The following is a 23,387-nucleotide window of genomic DNA, read 5'->3' as shown; positions in this document are numbered from 1 at the left end:
TAGCAGCTTCCAAAGCAATTGCAAAGCACAGCCTGTCCTGGATATTTTTGCCTTGCTTTAGTGATGGTGATAACAGTATAAAGTACAAACAGTTTCTGCCCGCAGTGATTTCCAGAAGAATACATAATAGCTTCCTCAAGACATTTTTGCAATCTTTGGCACCAAAAGCAATGGTAGACCACTACAACCTCAGCTTGATCTTGGATAAGAGAAATAGCTGGTGCTGATACTATCCAAATCACCCACTGCACAGTGAGCAATACCCCCCCTTAGATTGTGCACAACCCATTCCCATAGGTGTTTGTTGCCAGTGAATTAGATAGGATTGTAGCCGAACTCTTACTGAACACAGTGGGCTTACTTCTGAGTAAGGTAAATAACACTGTTCTCAAACACTGCTACCCATTCCCTCTCCCTGTGTGCTGATCCCATTTACCTATCACAAAGACAGTATCATCCAAACCAGCCTGGGAAATGTAACTTTGTGCTAGAAGCTTCTGCAACCACCTTGCCCAGCCCCAAGAGGTTCCTAAAAAAACTATGTGGAAGACTGAAAGGAAGAGAGATAATCTATTTCTCCAAGTTGAACCATGATTGGTCCTCTGAGTTTCCATCTTGTTCAGGCTAGACTTAAAAGTACACGTAAAACTCTGGCTAATAATTTCATCTCCATCTATTGCGTTAATTAATATTTTTTGCTGAAGAGATTCCTGTCTCTCTCTCTGTGTGTCAGAATGAATGAGAGACACAAAGAGACATCACCCTTTCATGTGCAGGTTCCCTCTCACATGTTATGAAAGCAGCTGTATTATAAAACGTTTTGATCTAGACTTTAATCTTCAGCTATTTTCTGTTTTCATATGGTATACAGTGAAATCTTTTGCATATCTACTCAGAAGTAGGTCCCACTATCAGTGGCGTAACTAGAGGGGGTGCAAAGCACAAAGTTTTGCATGGTGCCATGTAACTTTCCCCTCCCCTTTGAACACATTCCAGGATGCTAAGTAAAACAGATGAGACACCTTGGTTTTGCTAGCAGCCCAGAATGGCTTCGAAGAGGGGGAAGGGCCACTTGTACACTGCAATGAGGCTCCCTGAAAAGCTTAGTGCTTTGCATCCCCTCTGGCTACACCACTGCCCACTATGTTCAATGGACCTTACTCCCAGGAAAGTTTTTATAGGATTTCAGCCTTAGTGTACTGTGTATAGGGAATAAGAGTGAAAAATTGGTAGGTTCTGGACTTCCATTCCTGCAAAGCCATACAGGGAAAGTGTACTAAATGTTGTTAATTGGTTTGTGAGATCACCGATACAAAGAAAAGAATTTTACGACAATAACAGAAATAATCCAACTAATTGTATTATATTTACTGTTTATATAGTACAAAAAAACAACAAATTGGTTTTGAAATACCAGCACATATGGGAGCTGTGTCTGCCAAGGTTTCTGATCTCGTTTCAGGGGCAATATGTAACTGATCATGTGCACTGTTCATGTCTGATCCTGAAGAGGCAAAGCCACTTAGTGTTGGCAATTAAGCTAATTAATCAGGAAGACAACTGATAGAGTAACATGAAAAATACTCAGTCACTTCATATTTCATAAAATTAGAAGTTGTACTGTATTCTGTTTATTATTCAATGCTAAAGAGTTCTTAAGACATCAGTTAAGATATTGTTGGTCTTTAATTAAAATATGGAACTTTTCATTAAAATCAACCTCTGTATCTAAGCCAGCCATTTTCAACCACTGTGCCGTGGCACACTGGTGTGCCGTGAGTGGTCCACAGGTGTGCCACAGGAATTTGGGGGAAGATCATTTATTAGTAAGGCCAATGGGGTTGTGAGCCCCCCACTGGCAGCATGGTGTGCCTTGTCAATTGGCAAAAACCTGATGGTGTGCCTTGACAATTTTAATGCCTTGTCTGTGTGCCATGAGATGAAAAAGGTTGAAAATCGCTGATCTAAGCATTGGATGTTCCCAAATTCTTTTACACACACACACACACACACACACACATACTCTTTAACAATTTCAAAATTATACAAAGAAAAAAAATTTCACAGCCAAAATAGATTTTGTACATCTTCCTCTGATGTTTCAAAACCAAAGTATTTCCTGGTGTAGTGCAGAGGCTAACAGATCAGCCTAGGCATATAATCAGTAGTACCTCTCACTGAGCTCAATGGGATCTACTCCCAGGTGTACACACTTTCCTGGGAGTACGCCCCATTGAATACAGTGGGACTTATTTGTGAGTAGACTGAGCTGTGAATCAAGTGTTTCCTGGTTCAAATCTCACCTCTGCCATGAATGGCCTTCGGCAAGTCACTTCTCTCAGCTTCCTAGGTACAGTATGGAAATGTCAATGACATCCACTAAACTTGAGTGTTGGGAGGGTTAGGACAGACAAATGAAAATATTTCTTTACTCAGCATGTGGTTGGTCTGTGGAACTCCTTGCCGCAGGATGTGGTGACGGCATCTGGTCTGGATGCCTTTAAAAGAGGATTGGACAAGTTTCTGGAGGAAAAATCCATTACAGGTTACAAGCCATGATGTGTGTGAGCAACCTCCTGATTTTAGAAATGGGCTATGTCAGATGCAAGGGAGGGCACCAGGATGCAGGTCTCTTGTCTGATGTGCTCCCTGAGACATTTTGTGGGCCGCTGTGGGGTACAGGTGGCTGGACTGGATAGGCCTATGGCCTGATCCAGTGGGGCTGTTCTTACAGCATGGTTGTCAGGACACCATCAAGATAATATGCATGATGCACTTTGTTAAATTATTCTTATTAAGCATTATTGCTTTCTCTCATACTAACATAAAATGTTATTTTTCCATTACAGCAATATCTCCAAACCCTAAACTGTATTATGTCTAAAACTTTTCACTTTTCTTACACCCCTGCAATGCAGATAATTGCAACCTTCCATATAGTGCTGGATTTGTCATGAAGCAACCTGAAATGGTCACTTGGAGTGGTGAATGGATGAGCCCCTAACTCATTTGTTCACTGCCCTCTTCAGCAAGGGTGTCCAAACCTTTTGGCCAATCAGACTGGCAGGAAAAAAATTCCTATCTGGTCCCCAAAATGAGCAACCAACTAATCTCAAGACTGTACAAAGGGATGGTTAGGCAGGGGAGGATGACAAGTGATTAACTGTGCAGCAAGCTGAGGTCTGCACATGTCGCACAGCTCACCGCACCTACCTGAAGAGGCCCCAGCCAATCAGAGGTGAACCTTTCTGCACCTCTAACTTGTGCACTCAGAGGGGGCAGGGCAAAAGTAGTGGCAAGCTATGGGCATGCCACCAAAATTCTCATAAGCCTCTAGGGAGTTCAATACCATTTAGAGATACACTTATAATACACTTTAAAAAATGTTTACACATAGAAAATTTCTATCCAGTCTGACAGATATGAGACATAGACTAACCCTCTATTGGTACACTTGAATTCTTTTCCCCATTGTAAATGATATGAAGATATTTGTATGCACTAGAACAGTGGTTCCCAAACTGTATGTCCATGGCCCACCAGTGGGTCCTGACTCAATGTGGATCATGAAACTGACAATTAGACTAGACTATGACTAAGCAATTAGATTAGACTATGCACATCAAGGTTAAACAATTTGCTACTTGGGAGGAGAACTATGGCCAAATAACCTTTATAGCCACTGAGGCTTGAGTGGTTGGTAGAGTTTTTTTGTGTTTTTTTTGTTTTTGTGGTTTTTTTTTTTGGTGGTCCCAATGCTAAAAGGTTTGGGTACCACTACCCTAGAAGTATATTCATATGTATTAGTTTTTAATGTTCTGACTTCAAAATATTGTCATTTCTCTTAAAGAATTTTGTCTTTTTTCTCTTAAAGAAAATGCTGAATTTGGAGGGATAATGGAATGAAGATGTAACAGTATTTCTTAAAATGGAGAGGGTAAAGGGGGGGAAGGTAGGACTCTAACTCCAGTCCTCATAAATTGGTAGAACACTTTATTGAGGCTAGAATTATTAAACATGAAGACCACGCCTTGCTTAGGAAGAATCAGCATAGTTTCTTGAAAGGGAAGTTCTGTTTCACTAACATTTTAGAAGCCCTTGAGAGTGTCAGCAATAGATAGGGGTGATCGGGGAAACTGTCTATACTTGAACTTCCAAAAAACTTTCCAACAACATTCATGACCAGGGGTGCCCAAACCCCAGCCCTGGGGCCACTTGCGGCCCTCGAGACCTCTCAATACGGCCCTCAGGGAGCCCCCACTCTCCAATGAGCCTCTGGCCCTCTGGAGATTTGTTGGAGCCCACATTGGCCCAACGCAACTGCTCTCAGCGTGAGGGCAACTGTCTGACCTCTCGCATGAACTGTGGGATGAGGGCTCCCTACACTGCTTGTTGTTTCATGTCTGTGATTCAGCAGCAGCAGCAAAGGAAAGGCCAGCCTTGCTTTGTGCAAGGCCTTTTATAGGCCTTGAGCTATTGCAAGACCTTCATTCATTCATATAAGTTCATCTTTAATATATTCATTTATGTAAACTTATGTAAATTTATTCAAATTTTAAATGTAAATTAATTCTTTCCCCCCCCGGCCCCCAACACAGTGTCAGAGAGACAATGTGGCCCTCCTGCCAAAAACTTTGGACACCCCTGTTCATGTCTAACAGTTCTGGGATACACTTAGCAGTCAAGGGAAAACTGACAGATTAGTAGCTTGTTAAAGAACAGTAAGTGAAGGCAAGAATAATTGGATAATTTTCACAATGGGGGAAGTAAATAGTGCGGTCCCTCAAAGATCTGTAATGAAACCAGTGCTACTCAACATATTTATGTAGCATACTCTGAAGTAAGGGATAAGGAGTTGCAGTTAGAGATGAACATGCTCCTGCACACTCAGTTCTAATTGGGCTTGACAACTATGAAAAAGCCTGCTTTTTGGCAAACCTTGTCCTCCAATAATACTAAATGGTCTTATAACCCTTCTAACCCCTTCCCTGTGAGCCCTCAGCTTCCCCAACCCTCTGTTAATAAAATCTACACCAATTTTCTTAAGCTAAGGAACGGCGGTGATGCACAATTTAGCTCCAGAGACAACACACATTGATGTAAATGTGCGTGACTGTATCCACTTCAGAGGTTTTATTTCCTTGTGGCACCTTTAATCTTTCATATTGCTTAAATGGCCATTCAATGCTGCCTCTAGCTTTTAGTTTGTTTTTCTGCCTTTAATATTCTCAACAGAGTCCGCTGAGCAGCTTACTTTAAAAGAAAAGTCCACTTTTAAATGTTAAAGGAATACAGGTTGTTCCATACTGAGTGGTATTTTGGGACACACACATAAAGTGATCCCGAGATGCTGCATTTTACTTATATAATAGACCCAAAATTGTATAATCGGCATTTACTTGCTTCAAAGAGCCAAGTGCGTAACACACACACACACACACACACACACACACACACACAGAGAGAGAGAGAGAGAGAGAGAGAGAGAGAGAGAGAGAACTGATGTCAACTCTGCCATTCTGAGCAGCTCTAGCTGAAATTCAAGAAATCACCCTTGGCAAGGCATCCCTGAGGAAAGATTACATCAGGCAGGTGTGAAACCCGGTCACTGATAAATTCAGGGAAACTTTCCCACCCCCACTGTCTTTTTCACTTAAGCTTTGCTATGCAGCGGAATCTTCCAAAAACCCTACAAGAAAGGAAAAAAGAATGTAAAGGCAGAGACAATAGATACTTGCTATTTCACGGACATTTTCCAGTGTCAGAGGCTTCAGTCAGCTTAGTCTCCATGTTCTTCTGTACTACACAGAGGCCTAAAATGTGGATATCAGATGTTTGGTTTGTTAGATGATCATGCAGACAAGAGCTACTTATAAATGCTACTCCTAACATGTGAGACAAAGACTCCAAATCTGGTACACACATCATCATAAAAAGATTTTTGTATAAATCTGTGAGATATGAATTATAGAGCAATGTTCACAATGAAAGTACGGAAGAATTTATTCATATAAAGTATATGCCTGAGGAAAGTGGGGTTACAGTGTTCTTCTGTTGCTTACATCTGTTAAAGAACTCTATGCTAAATGTTTAAGAAACTGCTTTATGGGTTGCTCTTCTAATGAGGGAAGCTTAGTCCTTAGGTGCTTGCTCACTAGAGGAAGGTGCTTTCTTTTGTGGTGCAAAGGCATTGCTTTTCTTAAATAGAAGCAGAATTAAAACAGCAGAATTGTGAGCAGAATTAAATCAGTGGTTCTACACAGTATTTAATATAGTACTACATTAACTAGAATGGCTTTTCCCATGGCCATGACAGATCTATAAGTTCCAGTCAGCAATGGTCTCTGGAAAGTTAAAAAAAAAACAAAAAACGTTTATTGCTTGATAGTTTAGCATAATTTGTATCTGACATTTCCATTTATACAAGAACCCAAGATGGCTTTTATTGAGCTCAGTTGGCAAATTAGTGAATAACTGGCCCTTTAACATCCTTCTTGTGAATTGCCCCATGTCCTTTTGGTAGTGTTCCTGCAGCAGAGGAGTCTTTAATTACCAATTTCATCTCCTTTTTCCTATGATTTCTTTAAGGCAAAACATTTTGCTATTTAAATAAGAAAATAAAAAATGAGAAAAAAAATCAGTAATGAGAGATCACCCTGCACCCCTCATACACATAGAAACAGAAACTCACAAAACTCATAGAGGCAACTCACAAATAGCTTATTTAAAGCTTATTTACTAAACCTCCAACCAAGTTCTATCAATGCAAAAAACAAAACAGTTGGATCCTGAACAAGGAAGAGTTCAAATTAAAGGCACAAGAGCCCTGGAAAGCCTTGACAGCATTTTTCTTGTCTCTGCTGGGCAATCAGGTTGAGCCAAGTTTTACTGGGTTTTATTCATTAGGTATCATTACAAAAGAAATCACCACAAATCAAGCGGGGGGGGGGGGGAAATGGCAATTACAAAGAAAAGGGCAAATGTGGAAGCATCCTGCCTTTGAATGCTGAAGAAGTGAGCCAGTTTCTTTTTACCATTGGCAGATGGGCCTAGAAAGCCTGGAGAACTGGATTATCCTTATAATTCTTCTACCACTGCCCCAGAGAGGAGAATGAGAAACTGGCACACATTCACCTGTCCTCATTCTGCTCAGCAGAAGCAGTAACACCTAGCTTATTTTAGGCAGCAGTTTAAAACAAAAAAATCAGGTGCTGTTGCTACCACCATTACCCTTATAATTCTGGAACACAAGGACAGGTCAACATGTGATAGTGACTTCTTATCTCAAAGAATACAAGGGGACAAACCAATCCCTGTGTGCCCCAATCATGTGGTCTTGCAGTCCAATACTATCCAGGGCTTATTGTGATCTACCACCATAAGACTTGAACAAGCAGCATGAAAGCCATGCCACCATCATATACTTCAAAATGGCCAGTGCAGGTGGCCAGAGGCCACATCTGTGTGGCAGCAACTCCCAGACACTCTTCCAGAGCAGGTAGGTCAGCAGTGCGGGTTGTTTGAGGGAGGATTGTGGGTGGTTCATGGCAAGGTGTGGGCCGGGCATGGGGCAGGATGTGGTGGTGGCAGTGCAGGCTGAGATCCTATCCCTTTTCCTGTGCCAGCTTCTCAGAAAGACCTACCACGCAGTGAGGTGTTAGCAAATTTCTTGTGGCAAATGCTAATTTTTCTTGTACCTTGCAATGCATCTCACCTGTTTACATGTTTCAAAGATACATATCTTCCAACCACTTTCATGCACCAGTGATGAAGGTGCAAGAACACCCCCTATGTGCCACTTTCCCATTCACCTTTGAGTTCCACATGACATACTGTAGCAACCCAACCTGGCTGTTAATGTGATTATCCCTATTGACTTGAGTGGGGTCATGCAATACCAGAGGTGGTATTGATGGCCCCATTTCAAGCCTTCTATAGCCTAAGCTTACTTTGTCATCCCTCAGTGGGAGAGCACTTTGCTGGAGGAGAAAAAGGGTACCAGCTGTATTGGTTACCTTCTTGTAGCATCCACAGACACTACAAAAAGCACTTGTAGCAGTCTAATAAGGAGTGAGTAGGCAAATAGCTTTTCACCCTTTTCTTAGACAGATAAGCAGTATCCTTTTAAAATAAAGGAACAGGATTATTAAAAGGAGAAAAAAGCTAAGTACAAAATAAGGAAAAAAGATCCTTGTGGTTAGAGGCAAGACAAAAAGGAATCAAAAGCAGTTTCTAACTGTTAGAGCCCAATCCTATCCTTTTCTCCCCTACTGATGCAGCCATGCCAAGGAGACTTGTGCTGTGCTGTATCCAGGTTGTGGGTTGGTGTGTGCATCATGACATGATGGGAGAAGGAAGTAAGGCAAAGTTCTACTAACCCTACTCTGTCACACCATGGTAACTCCTATGGGTCTCCTTGGAGCAGTGCCAGCTCTTTAGCTGGTGCAAGTCCAAGGAGGCAAAGGGGGCATGCTAGCTATGATCAGAGGGGATAACATCCAGAACAAGACACCCACAGTGGGTGCCATCCTCTCCCACCTACATCATGCCCCCAGCCCTCCCCATTTCACTCTATTCTGTCCCATTCCACTCTGCCCTGTCCCATTCTGCCCCTCCACCGACCTGAATTGCTGGGTGTTCCTGTCTCTGCCATTGTCCGCTGGGCTGGGCCTCCGCAGCCTCTCCAGTGGCATGCTAGAAGCACACTGCTCCACGCTCTGCCAAAAGGCAATTTACAATGGTTGTAAAGTGTGGGGCAATGGGGGATAGCAGTTGCGCTATAAGTTACCTACACTAAGAAATCCACTTATGCAGAATGAAGATAAAGAATCTCCTCCATCGCTGGATAGCGGTATGGGTTGTCTTGGGCAGTTGGCTCTGCTCTCCAAAACAAGTATGTCACAATGTCACTATCATTTCCTTTTCTATTTGTCAAGTTCTAGGGCCAAAGTTTTTGGCAGGAGGGCCACATCATCTCTCTGACACTGTGTTGGGGGCTGGGCGGGGAAGAACTAATTTACATTTAAAATTTGAATAAATTTACATAAGTTTACATAAATGAATATATTAAAGATGAACCTTTATGAATGAATGAAGGTCTGGCAATAGCTCAAGGCCTATAGAAGGCCTTGCACAAAGTAAGACTGGCCTTTTCTTTGCTGCTACTACTGCATCACAGACGTGAAACAAGAAGCAGTGGAGGGAGCCCTCATCCCACAGCTCACGTGAGAGGTCAAACAGTTGCCCTCATGCTGAGAGCAGTTGTGTTGGGCCAATGTGGGCTCCAACAAATCTCCAGAGGGCCAGAGGCTCATTGGAGACTGGGGGCTCCCTGAGGGTCGCATTGAGAGGCCTCAAGGGCCGCAAGTGGCCCCAGGGCCAGGGTTTGGGCATCCCTGTTCTAGGGTGGAAAAACTATCCCAACTCCTGGGACTTATTCTAAGCTATGAGCAGGTATGACCAGAATGCAGCAGACTGCCAGATTTATCCTTTATTGTCCATTGTTCTAAAGTATATTGGTGCTAGACAGGATAGAATTTCCCCAAATATTTTCTGGATGGGCAATCTCAAGTTGTTACCAGGGTTTCTGGCTTGCGTAGAGAAATGTGAGGGGTAAGAAGTGAATAATGGAGGAACTGAACCATGCAGACCTGAGCCAGCCCGTTTCCATTTTAAACACGGGCTTGGGCTTTACCAAAGGCTAAGGACATCCTGTTCACCACACCACCTACAGGGAAAAGTAATATAAAGAATGGTCCATAGAGAAGATTGTAAATAAGGGGAAGTTGTTCTTAAACATCTTGTGCACAGATATGGACAAAGAGCAAGTAGCTAAGGAGAAATGAAAGTTGAAGTGTTGGTAAATATGTAAATAAACTGAATTAAATGACTCACTTTCCTATTCTGATCAACCACTGACAGCAGACAAATCTTTTATTAATCTGCCTGAATGTCAATATCAAGTAGAATTATGGCAGGTGAAAAAGGACCTCATAGGGATAAAAGGTCAAAATGATCATAGTGTGTCATCCATTAGATACTTTTCACTTCAGAGCGAGAAGGAAAAATATGAAGCTTCATTGAATAAGCAAAAGAAAAGTTTAAAAGTTAAAGTTCCAAGAAGCTAGTACTACTGTAGTTCATTACACAGCTCCACTGGCTTGTATGATCAAGGGAGGTGGCTTCAATTAGGACTTAGAAAAACAGAGTAAAGAAGATTTGTCCCCCCTCTCCATTATGTTCATAGATTTATAGGCTTTGTGTTGTGGTCATGCTATAGGGGAAGTCATTCCAGTTGCTTCTTAGAAAACATTTGTACACTGCCAGATTAAATTAATTGCTCTTGTTCTACCTGGAACCCTAACCCTTCTTGTATAGCCCCATATCTCAATAATTCAAGAAGCACTAACATCCTGCTTTCCCTGAAGATCACTTTGCCCAAACTGGAGCCTTTTTGGAACCTGATTTTTCACAAAGTGACATTGGACTCTGGAGCTTACAACATGAGAAAATTAAAGCCATTTCTTTCCATTGACCTTACAAACTCTGAGCATGTTCCTATTTGAATCCATTGCAGTAGGGGTTTGTTCATCAGTGTTGCCATTACCAAATCTATACATATACCTTTCCAGTATAATTGTTGCTTCAGGCTGTAACTGTAGTAGCACCATTGTTCCTGTTCATTTTGTTTCAGAGCACTTCACCCCGATTCATTTATATTTCATACAGGATAGGGGCAACTCAGGAACAAAACTCCCAACTCTTTTTGCTTCGTTTCAACCTGCTGTTCAATGAGAATGGGTTCATTCACCTCATGACATCCATGAGGACGGCTGGCCAGTGAGTAACTACATGGCTGCAAAGTACTGACCCATGGCTTCTGTAAGGGTAAGCCTTGCCTCACGAACCTTATATAATTCTTTGAAAAGGTCAACAGGCATGTGGACGTGGGAGAACCCATGGACATTATATATCTGGACTTTCAGAAGGCGTTCGACATGGTCCCTCACCAAAGGCTACTGAAAAAACTCCACAGTCAGGGAATTAGAGGACAGGTCCTCTCCTGGATTGAGAACTGGTTGGAGGCCAGGAAGCAGAGAGTGGGTGTCAATGGGCAATTTTCACAATGGAGAGAGGTGAAAAGTGGTGTACCCCAAGGATCTGTCCTGGGACTGGTGCTTTTCAACCTCTTCAGGTTGAAACCCTGAACCTGGAGACAGGGGTGAGCAGTGAGGTTGCAAAGTTTGCAGACGACACCAAACTTTTCAGAATGGTGAAGACCAGAAGTGATTGTGAGGCGCTCCAGAAGGATCTCTCCAGACTGGCAGAATGAGCAGCAAAATGGCAGATGCGCTTCAATGTCAGTAAGTGTAAGGTCATGCACATTGGGGCAAAAAATCAAAACTTTAGATATAGGCTAATGGGTTCTGAGCTGTCTGTGACAGATCAGGAGAGAGATCTTGGGGGGATGGTGGACAGGTCGATGAAAGTGTTGACCCAATGTGCGGCGGCAGTGAAGAAGGCCAATTCTATGCTTGGGATCATTAGGAAAGGTATTGAGAACAAAATGGCTAATATTATAATGCCGTTGTACAAATTGATGGTAAGGCCACACCTGGAGTATTGTGTCCAGTTCTGGTCACTGCATCTCAAAAAAGACATAGTGGAAATGGAAAAGGTGCAAAAGAGAGTGACTAAGATGATTACGGGGCTGGGGCACTTTCCTTATGAGGAAAGGCTATGGCGTTTGGGCCTCTTCAGCCTAGAAAAGAGACGCCTGAGGGGGGACATGATTGAGACATACAAAATCATGCAGGGGATGGACAGAGTGGATAGAGAGATGCTCTTTACACTCTCACATAACACCAGAACCAGGGGACATCCACTAAAATTGAGTGTTGAGAGAGTTAGAACAGACAAGAGAAAATATTTCTTTACTCAGCATGTGGTTGGTCTGTGGAACTCCTTGCCACAGGATGTGGTGATGGCGTCTGGCCTGGATGCCTTTAAAAGGGGATTGGACAAGTTTCTGGAGGAAAAATCCATTACGGGTTACAAGTCATGATGTGTATGCGCAACCTCCTGATTTTAGAAATGGGCTATGTCAGAATGCCAGATGCAAGGGAGGGCACCAGGATGAGGTCTCTTGTTATCTTGTGTGTTCCCTGGGGCATTTGGTGGGTCGCTGTGAGATACAGGAAGCTGGACTAGATGGGCCTATGGCCTGATCCAGTGGGGCTCTTCTTATGTTCTTATGTTCCTGCTTCAAAAACCAGCTACTATCAGTTTCTAGGAAGGCAAGGAATTCTCATAGAGCTGGTCAATCTGCAAGGCCAACTGATGGGATTATGCAGTGGCATAGCTAAGGGAGGGTAGGGGGGTACCTTGCTGCAGGAACCACGCCTTGAGGGGATGCCAACTATTTATTTTAGGGGCAGCCCCTGCTGGTTTGCTATAACCATATACCAAAGACAAGCGGTCTCAAAAAAAAAAGGTCTCAAAAACAAAGGATACACTTTATTTACAGTTTAAAACATGAACATCTCTGTTAGCCACTTTGAATGCCCTTCAGGGAGATAAAGCAGGGTGTAATTAAGTAAAATAAAATAAATAGTATGGGTCTTAGACTTTGGAATCCTAAAGCTATCCCTTTTGCATGGAAGTGTGAGCAGGTCTGAGAGGGGCAGGGGGGGCAAAATCCTCAGGGTGCAGGCTTGCAGGCCCATGGTGGCCCTGGTGGTCATAACAAAATAAACAAAAACAAACCAAAAAGCAAACAAGCAAACAAAACTATACAACAAACAAAACAAATTTAAGAAGGGGAGTTCAATCAGGCATCTTTCCCAATGTCATTTCTCAGCTGGCCTATGTGTGAGAGCTCATGGCACAGTCATAAGAACATAAGAACAGCCCCACTGGATCAGGCCATAGGCCCATCTATTCCAGCTTCCTGCATCTCACAGCGGCCCACCAAATGCCCCAGGGAGCACACCAGATAACAAGAGACCTGCATCCTGGTGCCCTTCCTTGCATTGGCATTCTGAAATAGCCCATTTCTAAAATCAGGAGGTTGCACATACACCATGAAGTTGGAGGAAGCTCTTATGTGTTTGGAGGTTGGGGAGGGAAAACAAGGAGAGGGATACAACTCCAGAGGTTATAGAGGACAAAGGTCTGAGACAGGTAACCTCAAAGCCATCTGCCACCTGGACAAAGCACTGCCATCCCAGTGTCCAGCAAAAGGCATTATATCGACTTCTCAGCAGTATCAGAGACATGAAAGAGAAAATGTAACTCACATTTCCTCTCCACTTGCAATGTGCACTTCCTCTTCTTCCCTTTCTTGGTCTCATTTCTTATTCTGCACACTCACTTTTTTCATAATGGCTGTTCCTGTAATATAGCTGGCAGATTTCAGCTAAGGATGGCTGTAACGGAACTTCTTTTATGAGCAAATGTAAATAAGCCTGCATTTCACATTCCCTCTTGTTAAATGAATTAATGGAATAAAAGATGAACCATATTTACATACATCATCACACAGTGTTATGAAGACTTTGTCAAGGTTGGCTACGCACACACAAAAACTCACACACACACACACACACACACACACACACACACACACACACACCACAAGCTGACATGTTTATAGCTTTATTAGCAGATTTGCGATGGATTGAAGTGAAAGTAAGTAGTTACAAAACTGGATATCACGTCATTATAGACACACACACAGAAATCCCACTTGCTTATGTACTGTAGAATTTCTTTTAAAGGAGCCAATTACTTAGAAGTTCAAAGTTAGCAAGCATTTATATCAGCAAGACAATTTCAGCTAGATGAAGGAGACAGCACTACTATTCAGCTGCTCCGACAGCACAAAGCCTTCTGCAAACAACACACCAGCATTAATTTTACAATAGATATCTGACAACTCCAAAATAAATATTCTGGCAGCCAATTGATTTTCAGTATAGAATGAGCTCCTTCGGAGGGAGACGCAGCGAAGCCTATCGACTCCATCACAAGTTTGCTGCCATATCTGTAAGTCAGAGTTTTACATACACTGTCTTCAAAATACCTGTTTTTACGTGCCTGCTGCTCAGACAACTTACTTTTTTTGTCAAGATAAATGAAAATAATTTTTCCTTTAATTAGAGCTGCATATTTTGTTTTGGGACCCTTTTCTTTTGTGTGGGAAGTTAGAAGAAATCTAAAGAGACCAAAACCCTAAGAATATTCATTTATAATCCATGCCTGCTTGAATCTATGTATGTGTTCTACATGGTCAGAATTCTTCTAATCTCATGCACTTAGTTACTGATGTGTGGATTCAGAATACCAGCGAAGCATCTGTTGGGGGTCACAGAATGCTATTAGGCTGATACAGCATGAATATGGCAAGGTGCATTCATGCAGAAAAAGCCTTTTAAAGATCACACTGGTGACACAGAACAGCTATACAGGTAAACAACTTTCTCACACTGGATAGGTGAGAGAATCTAGTGCTGAAACTATTTAACCCTGAGTAGATCTGTAATATCAAGCCATGGGTCATGGGACTAAGGGGCAGTTGCTTGTACATTCAGGGTGCAATCCTAACTAACTTTCCAGCACAGGCATAGCTATGCCAGTGGGGCACATGCTGCATCCTGCAGTTGGGGGGCAGTCATTGGAGACCTCCTCAAGGTAAGGCAATGTTTGTTCCCTTACTTCGGAGTTGCATTGCCCTTATGTCAGTGCTGGAAAGTTGGTTAGGATTGTGGCCTGAGTTAAATAAAGTGATCAAGTTTTTGCTGGACTGTACCACTTCAGGCTGCAGACAGTGCTTGTATGTTTGAATAGTCCTATGTGGGGAAAAAGGGTACATCCCTGAATGTGGCACACTAACTTGCCAAAGAGAAAGCTAACCTGGACCCTTGACCCTGACAGGTAATTTTTTTGAATTAGGGTTCAGCATAGAAAGATTTGGTATTTAATACATAGGGAGGATTTTTCCCATGGGAAACTATCAAAAATGCAGTGCAAACAGCTGAAAGTGCTATTGTTCTGGAAGAAAAGCACTGCCATTTGATTCTATGAAATATACAAATTGACTTTAAGTGATGATATCAAAATATCAGTCTTAGGGCCCAATCCTATCCAACTTTCCAGCACTGCTGCAGCTGTGCCAACAGGGTTTGAACTGCATCCTGTGGTGATGACGGCAGTCACAGAGGCCTCCCAAAGGGAAGGGAATATTTGTACTCTTACTTCAGGAATGCATTGTGGCTGCATCAGCACTAGAAAGCTGGATAGGATTGGGCCTTTATTCTGCTTCTTAAGTGCCACAAAGGCCAAGTGTGTCTGCAGTGAAAGAGACAGAGCAAGTTTTCACAATGTAAAGACTGAGGATGCCCCCTCAGGGTTGCTGTTTTGAGGTAGCAGTCGAGTAAGGAATTCAGGGTTTCTTCCATACCGTATTGCTGAAATGATCTTGGGACATTCACAAGTTTACTTGTCAGTTTACTGCTGTCTTCCTACTTTGCCAGTATGCCTGCTACGACTTTTAAGCTGCTGACCCTGTCTGAGTAAGGGCGCAATCCTAACCCCTTATGTCAGTGCTTTCCAGCACTGACATAAGGGCAATGCAGCTCTGAGGTAAGGAAACATTCCCTTACTTTGAGGAGGCCTCCATGAGTGACACCCAACTGCAGGATGCAGCACATGTTCCATTGGCACCGCTATGCCAGTGCTGGAAAGCACTGACATAGGGGGTTAGGATTGCGCCCTCAGACAGCCAACTATGTTCTTGTCTTAACTGTGGCGGGCAGTGCAATCAGGCCTGGTGCAGCAATGGCCAGGCACAAACTTTTGAATTTACATGTGACACCCAGCAACAGTCACATGCATCAACACCCATTTAAAGGTCTTGTGGTCACTGGCATTCCTGAAGGGGGGATAAACACTAAGTTTATTCAGATGTCTGAACCACTGGTGAAAAGTGGCCCCTCCTCCTCGTTTTCAGAGTCAATTGCAACTAAACTGCTTTAGCTTTTCCAGTTGTGGAACTCTAGGGAGGGGCTGCTTTACATTAACAGCCAGGTGCCCAAAGAAACTTAGTGTTTTGCCCCTCTCCAGAAACACCAGTGCTTGTGGTCTCCTCTACAATGAATGCACATTCAAAGTGTGCTGTTTTTTAAAAGTAAAAATATAAACTAAGTTTATATTATATTATATTATAAGCTTAAATGTAAGCTAAGATGTAATGGGATGAAGTGGTTTCAGTTGTAGACTATGAGTGGGGAAATCTGAGTTCAAATCCCACATTCGCCACTCTCTTCTTGGGCCAGAAGGTAGGCACTTTCTGAGCCTAACCCAACTCAAGGGTTGCGATGAGGATAAAAGGGGCCCCCTTTAAAGCTGCCTTGAGCTTCTTAAAGGAAGGGTAGGATAAAATGTAACTAATAATAATTAACGGTCCAATCCAGTTGGGTTTATCCACTAGGGGAACTAGTGTTCTACTAGCGGATTCTGTATTATGGCAGCCATAAATGCTTCTCCAACAGCACATGAAGCTGTGCACTGCCAGAGCATCAGTGGGAAGGCCAGAGTGGTCCCATGTGTAGTGACTGATTGGAAAAGGGCTGTCGACCTAGGTAAGCCAGCGGGCAAAATGGTGCAGGTGGAGGGCAGAACAGAGCTGGGAGTAGGTGGAACTGGGAGGTGACAGGAGTAGGGAGGAGTAGAGATTGGATCCTGGAAGGGATATGTTTGGAGGCAGCAGAGTCTACCATATCCAAACCGATCCCCCAAGCTAGGTCCATGGAAACTTTCACCAGCAAAATAGATCTACAGTATTCACACAATTCCTTACTGGAATCAGCAGGAATTTAACTGCTGGAATCAGTATAACATTACTTTCTATTATTTGTAAACTTTCACAGGAGGGTATGAAGTGCCAAATTAACATTAATCATTTGGAAATGATGGTAGACTTCCACTCACATAAGAAAAAAGCCAAGGAGTAGAAAAGAACTGCAGCACCAACATGCTCAGATATATTTATAACTGCACTACATAGGATAAGATTTGGCTCTCTGAAGAAGAGATTTAAAAGGTGCCATCATGCAACTATTTTTTATGTATCAAAGTCACTGTGGATTGACTTTCCCCAACAATTCTAGCATCATGTCTTGTTTTATGAATGCTCCAGTACATCATACTCTCAACCGCTTTCTTCACATGCTTTCAAGAGGTTTTCCAAAAACATGGTGAGACATTCACTCAAAATGCAATGGAGCAGTTACACACACACACCCCACACATGTAAAATTTTAAGTCAGTCAAATTATTTAATTTTAAAGGAATTATTTTGGGCTTTAAGGACGCAATCCTAACTAGTAGTTAGGCCGGCCCAGGTCCCTTGGGCCAGCCTGGGAAGGTCGCAAATGTGCCGTAAAGCATGTTTGTGCCTCCTCGAGGGGAAGCCGGGCCAGCGCTCTGAGAAGTGCCAGCCTGCAGAGAAGTGCCCCACTGGGCCGACGCAAGTGGAAAAGTTAGGCTGGGGGGAGGTAGGGCGAGGAGGGAGGGAGGCATTCCTAGGTGGGGGTAGGCCGGGCAATGGGTGGCCCTGGGGGGAGGTGGGCAGGGAGCGGTAGGCGGGGCTGGGATCTGGCAGTTATGCCGGATCCCAACCCCCGTTCCCGGGGAGAATGGAGCGGTTCTCCTCAGACTTGTGCCACCTCCAGAGGTGGCGCAATTCCGAGAAGACCCATTGGGGCCAGCAGCCTTACCCAGTGGTAAGAGGAAAAGCTTTCCCTTGTCTCTGGTTAAGCTGCTTATAGCCCCTATCCAGCACTGGATACAGCGTAAGCCTCCTGGCTTGCATGTTCCAGTGCAGGATAGGACTGCGCCCTTAATTTGTTAGGCTGCTTAAATCTCATTAAGGCTGCAAGCTTGTACACCCTTACCAGGGAGTAAGTTCCACTGAACTACTTCTGAGTAAAATGCACTTAAGGGCACAAACCTAACCTGTGCTGAAACAGGCAAGCCAACAGGATATCCAGCGCAGGATAGGGGCCCAAGGCAGCTTAGCCAGAGGCAAGGGGAAACTTTTCCCCTTACCCCTGGGTAAGGCACCCTTGCCCCTATGGGTCTCCTTGGATGTGCGCCACCTCCTGAGGTGGCACAAGTCTGAGGAGAGTGGAGCGGCTTCACGCTGCTCCAATCTCCTCAGGAATGGGGGTTGGGATCCAGCATAACTGCCAGGTCCCATCCCCGCCTCCCGCTCCCTGCCTGCCTGCCCCCTGGGCTGCCCTCCCCCCACCCACGAATGCCTCCCTCCCGCCCACCCCAGAGCCTTGTGTTAGCCCAGCCAGGCCAACTCAAGCCTTGCGGAGGAAGCCGCCATGGAGGCTGGATTCAACGTCCGTGTGTCAGCACACCTCCGTGTGCCAACACAGCTTACTCCTGAGGAGGCGCAAACGTGCTTTACTCATTTTCAGGATTGCATGCTAAGTTGCCTAACTATCTACAAGACTACAGCTGAAAAGAATTTTAGGGACTTCCTAGCAACATCTAACCAGTGGTGTTGCTAGGGGGCTGTGGAGAGTGTGGACCACACTGGGTGATGCACTCAGGGTGTGTGTGTGACACCACAACAGCCAAAACTGTGAAAATCTTGCAAGTTGTGAATAATACCATCATGTTATATATCATTCAATGCATAATTCTTAGCCCCTTTGAGTCAGAGAATCATCTTCTTAACCCTTTGCTCTGCAAACCATTTTGAGATCTTGTTGCTGTTGAAAACTAACATACAGTATAAGTATTCCAAATAATAAATACCATATTTATCGGCGTATAACACGCACTTTTTCCCCCTGAAAATAGGGGGCAAATGATGTATGCGTGTTATACGCCGATGTCCAGGGAACGGAATCCTCTTTAAGGGATCCCGTTCCCAATAGTGCCTAGCGGCGGCGCAGCGTCGTGACGTGATGTCAGCGCTGCGCCCGCCGCATATTATCACAGCCGCTGGCAGCTGATGAATATGGTAAGTGGAGACCCTTTCTTTGGGGAGGGGAGGGGGAGGGATTGAGGTGAGGTGGCATAAGTAATGCTTTGGATGGTGAAGAAGATGAGCTGATTTATGAAGATAGTAGCAGTGAAAGCAGCAGTGTTCATTGCGATTTTGAAGATAGCAGTGAAGATGAAGAGTTTCTTGGTTTCCCAGATAGTGATTTCTGAGTAAACTTTTGTAAAAACAAAATATCCAAGTTTCTTTTGTTAAAACAGTTGCTTTTACTGTCCTTTTACATTATTTACCTTATATGTGGTAATAATATTAATAAAAAAAAGTTCTGAGCTACCCTTATTTTTTTCCTGAAATTTCCCTCTTAAAATGAAGATGCGTGTTATACGCCTGTGCGTGTTATACGCCGATAAATACGGTAATTATATGGCAATGAGCAAACTGCATGTATACAAAGCATATTTATGAAGACTACAAAACCCTTAATGCAACTGTGAGTACAAAACACATATTAAAACCAGGCCCAGGTCATTTAACGAAGGTGATTCTGTAATATGAAATGACTTAAAATGCAATCATATCAGAGTGAACCTCACCTTGGCAGATGAATTTTTTCCCCAGGAATATGTACAGCTCAGGGTCAGTAAAAGAGATTTCCTCCTACTGCTCTCCATGCAACTACATACTCTTAAGGTATTTTCAACCAGCAGTTACAAAGCAAACATGAGACTGTACACACCTGCAACCTATGCACAACTGTACTATGTAATTGCTCCCAAGAAAATGTCAGCTTTACTTACAATTCATAATAACCAGCACTGTTATGCTCTACATAGTTTATTCACACATTTACTTCTCTTTTTATTTATTGCCCTGAATATTATTATTATTATTATTATTATTATTATTATTATTATTATTATTATTATTATTATTATTAACAGTATTTATATGTTCATGCAGAGTGGATGGGTGGCTGCAGCAAGCTGGAAAAACTGGCACCAACTCCACTATGTGCCAGGAGGAGGAGGAGGAGGAGGAGGAGGAGGAGGAGATAAATGTAATTTTGTATCACACATTCTCCCATCCCTACCATCTGCAAACAAGCACTGAATATAGGGAAAGCAGGTGCTACACTGTCCCATCTATGATGCCGTCTGATATCGCTTACATCAATAGCAGATTGCAAGGGGGTCTGACTTCTGGTTTTATTTACAGGGACAGCATGAGCATTCACACAACAGTGCGTGAGGAGCATAGCAAGAGTCTGGGTTTTTTGAAGTGCAGAGGTGGCAGATGTGGACCCAAGACAGTATCAAGCAGCATTCCAGTTATGCAGCCCCTGAGCAAGTGCACTGGCATAGGGTGTGGCTATCTGGCACATTCCCATTTCCCCTTTACCCAGGTTCACCCTGAATACCTGAACAGGACTGGTGAGTGGTCCAGAGTCCACAGTCAGAAAGCCATCTGCAGTTGGGTCCAAAGAGCTTTTATGTTGTATAGGTCTGAAACTTAGGGATTCTTCCCTATGTGACAATTATGTTTAATCATCATTTGTAGGCCAATTAAGTGGCTTCACCCTCTGGTGAGAAGGAAGGGGGTGTGTGAAACCCCCTCATGTTGCCATCACTGTTACTGTATTTTTGACCCTGGTAGTACTTTAAATGGTACTTAGAAGACAGCAAAGTAACTAATGAGGCAGCAGTATTTTTTCAGAGCAAAAAGAGGCAATTTACCACATGCAATTAGAGAAGTGCTAGAATTATATCTGTTACATCAGAGAAAAGAAATGTCATCGGTTTGAAACCAAGCAGTGACTCCAACAACCTCTTGTTTAAATACTACTTGAAAAAATGATTCCTATATAAAGAGAAATATAAAAACCATCTTCTTATGTTGTAGGAATTTTCCACCACCTACCTAGGGTTTCTGTCTGAAGGCTGGATAATTGTGACTAAAAATGTGGGGATAGATTTCAGTCTTATTAAATTTAATTACCAAGTATAAGTTATTAACATGTAGAGCTGTCATCTGATTTAATCAGCTAAGGTTTCTTGAATCAGTGAGAGCTCTACATTGTCTAAAGCTCTAGCTGTATGAGTTGGGCAATCCTAACTAAGGGCCCAATCCTTTCCCACTCTCCAGCACTGGTGTATCCTCAGTGCAGCCCTGAGGTAAAGGAGCAAATGTTCCCATACCTTGAGGAGGCCGCTGTGACTGCCTTCCCACCACTGGATGCAGAGCTCACCCCATTGGCTCAGCTGCATCAGCACTGGAAAATTGGATAGCCGCCAGTTGGGAGCCAGCTGGAGGTCTCTTCAGGGTATTTCCCTTACCCCAAATAATGCCCCAGCCAGCTCCATGGGGCTACTCAGATCTGCACCACCTATATAGCTAGGGGAAGTTTGAGAGTAGAGCTGCCTGGCCCAGGAAGGGGGTCAGGCTACTGTGGAGGAGGCCTCCACCAATCCCAGTCCCTTCCTGGGCCTGATCTGCCCCACTCCCCCTCCTGCCCAGAAACGCCCTCTCTCTGCTCCCCTCTCCATGCTGCTGCACCACTTGGCAACTTACCTGCCTGTGTGGACAGCAGGGGGCTCGAAATGCAGCACTGGCAGAAATACAGGCTGCTCCGCCAGCACTACTTACTCGCTGGGTGTTGCGATGTGCCTTACAGAATTTTGTGATGCCTTCCGCCGGCACAACAGCCACTGTGCCAGCATAGCACACAGATTGGATTGTGTCCTAAGAGCCCAATCCTATGCATGTCTACTCGGAACTAAGTCACATTATAATTAATGTGTCTTACTCCCATGTAAATGGGGATAAGATTGCAGCCTTCCAGCCCAATCCTATTCAGAGCAAACACTGCTACAACTTGTGTTATGGCACGATGAGCGCAGTTCATTATTATGGCATTATGGCAGTGTTATGGCATCATGAACACAGTTCCAGAAGTGCATAATTTCCTGTAACTTCAAGGCCAATTCATATTTTACTTTTGGAACTTGGATACTGAGCTCAAATGGCAAAATACACGTAAGGGCACAGTTAGCTGTGGATTGTGAGTAATAAATAAATGGAAGGACTGATTCTTTTCCAGTCATAACATCAACATTTATTGTAAAGAAACTCTGCTATTGAAATATGCATATCCCATTTACAATTGACAGTGAATGTATGTGACTCTTCAAAGCAGGAACTTAATGATCAGAAAGAAATGCATGACTTGGTGCTACCTTCAGATACATTATTCTATTCCACCCCATTGCATGCTGTGCAGTGGCTCTTTTTGGCAGGGATACAGTACCTAGGACTGAAAACAAAAAATACAATTTTCTGGAAACCAGGGCAGAGCCAGCTGATTCAGCATCTCTTGCAAGTCACAGAAGCATCTCAGTTGCAGGCTTACAAGAAACTAGTTGTTAGATGTTCCCTAAACTTGAAATATTCCTGTTGAAAATATTGGCATCAGACTCTTGCATCTCCTCTCAGTTTTTCACACATTGCTCAAGACACTGTTAGCAATGCAGCAACAATGTTTCTTCTCGCTTAGCTGTGAGACAGAGAAATATTGAATATCCATCACAAAGAATGGGCACGGCTCAGTAACAGACATGTTTTACATGCAGAGGGTCCCAGGTTTAAATCCTTGGCACTTTCAGCAATTCAGATAGCAGGGTTAGAAAGCACCGATGGAGGGCCAAGGACTAGGGGACACAGGAAGCTGCCTTATACCAAATCAGACCATTCATTGATTCATTTGATATTATCACTGACCAGCATTGGGCTGCAGAGTTTCAGACAAGAAACCTTCTCAGCCCTACCAGGAGATGCCAGGAATCAAACCTGGGACCTGCTGCATGCAAATCGGATGCTCCTGCACCTTTTAAGTTCTTTGTCTCACTTAATAGCTTAATATGAAAATATGTGAACAGTTATATGCTATGTCATTTTTAATGTGCCTTTTATATGACATAGCAGTACAATCCCCTGGGGGCTGGGGATAAGAATAGGCCCTCAGTTTGGCTGTACTTGTCGTAAGAGGCGACTAAACAGCCATCGGGTAGATGGGACTCGTCAGCCTGGGAAGGCAGAAGGAAAACTCTGATCCCAAACCTCCACTGCCTTGTGGCTACATCCAGTTATGGAAAAGGCTTCAGGAGTCAACCTCGAGGCAAAATCCGGAGTCGGAGTCCCTGAGGCAGTTCATGGCTGAACACAGTCACGTTCTGGCAACTCCTGCGACGCTGCTGGAACCAACCGTATTGGCTTCTGCCTTTCCATTGGACCATTTCAGTGACGTGGAGAGGGGATTTGCTGCATGGGTAACAGCCTATCCTCCATACCTACTTTACCCAGGCTTTGCGCA

Source organism: Tiliqua scincoides, chromosome 3 (assembly GCF_035046505.1).
Source record: "Tiliqua scincoides isolate rTilSci1 chromosome 3, rTilSci1.hap2, whole genome shotgun sequence".
Classification (NCBI taxonomy): Eukaryota; Metazoa; Chordata; class Lepidosauria; order Squamata; family Scincidae; genus Tiliqua; species Tiliqua scincoides.
Note: the sequence above shows the minus strand (reverse complement) of the source record.